The 1227-nt window shown below is 38.3% G+C and overlaps 1 long non-coding RNA gene across 1 annotated transcript; it reads left to right on the top strand.

Annotated features, from left to right (window-relative positions):
* Positions 1 to 254: 254 nt before the first annotated feature.
* LOC133722621 (uncharacterized) lies at positions 255 to 786 on the top strand. The gene is made up of 2 exons (XR_009852877.1): positions 255 to 508; positions 587 to 786. It is a non-coding gene; the product is annotated as an uncharacterized LOC133722621 (long non-coding RNA).
* Positions 787 to 1227: the final 441 nt, after the last annotated feature.

The following is a 1227-nucleotide window of genomic DNA, read 5'->3' as shown; positions in this document are numbered from 1 at the left end:
TACATTTGTGAATATTATACTTTGTTTTAATTTTAATTGTTTAATTGTTTGACAATGACAGGTGTACCCTCAATCCCCGGAATAGAACGATCCCTATTTGCTTATACTACTAACGATGTTTTCAGGGTTAAATTATGCGCTTGCTTTGAGCGTATCATCAGCGCCTTGTCAAACACCAAAACCCTAGGGCCCCGACCTCCGACTCAGACCAGAGCCGCCGTACGCGCTTCACGCGCCACTGCTAGCGTATGAGCCACCGCAGCTCCACCGCTCATGGATGCCGAATTTCCAGATAGTTTCGATTAGGTAATTATCTTACCCTCTCTTGGTTAAAACCCTGATTTTCGATGTGGATTGAGAAGCCCTAATCAACTGCTGTTTGATTTGAGAATTGAGGTTGAAGGAGTTCTGCATTTTTGGAGGACTTCGGGTATGTGGAGTTCGGGAATTTGGAGTTTTGGAGGAGGAGGAGGAGCTGCTGGGTTAATTTCAGTTGAAACTGGAGAAGGTAAGAACCATGTACAGGTTCTGTTTTGGGATACCGAAATGGTCAAGGTTTGGTTATTAATGATCTGGTATTGGTTAGGTGTTTACACGACTATGGGTGGTGGATTGCAGCATTTGGAATTAGCTTTCAGTTTGGAAAAGAAGAATTGGTAAGGGTCCGGGTTTTGAATCTGCTGTTTGGTGAAACTATTATGGTTGTAATCTGTTGTTTGATCGATGAATGAGTATGGTTAATGTGTGAAATTTTTAGTAGCAACTATGTGACTCGGTTAAGTCTTAGTATTGTGACTCACGATTGAAATTGTAGAAATGGGTAAAAAGTGTGAGTGTTGAGCATGATGTTGAATGCTTGGAAAATGGATTAAATAAAGGTAAATTTAAGATGACATTTTGGGTCAAAGGCTTAAACAGTTTGAAAATTGAGATTGGATCAATTTTACGACATAAGCTAAATGTTATGATTGATGTTAATATTGAGAAGTTGTTGACAAAGAAAGTGGTGGATTTCTTACGCTTAAGTTATTCTATTAAAGTTAGTGAAACAAAAACAATGAAAGTATTCTCGTAGTTATCATATCCCGGAATGAACTTAGTAAACAAAATCATTCGGGAATGGTAGTTGTGATTTATTTTCTTAAAGTAAAAGTGCTAAACAAAAGAAGGTGAAAGTGCCAAGTGTGATCACCATATCCTAAATGATTCAAATGCTATGTCATTTGG

The sequence above is a fragment of the Rosa rugosa genome, chromosome 7 (assembly GCF_958449725.1).
Source record: "Rosa rugosa chromosome 7, drRosRugo1.1, whole genome shotgun sequence".
Classification (NCBI taxonomy): Eukaryota; Viridiplantae; Streptophyta; class Magnoliopsida; order Rosales; family Rosaceae; genus Rosa; species Rosa rugosa.
The sequence above is the reverse complement of the archived record's forward strand: the minus strand, read 5'-3'. Positions and strand labels throughout refer to the sequence as shown.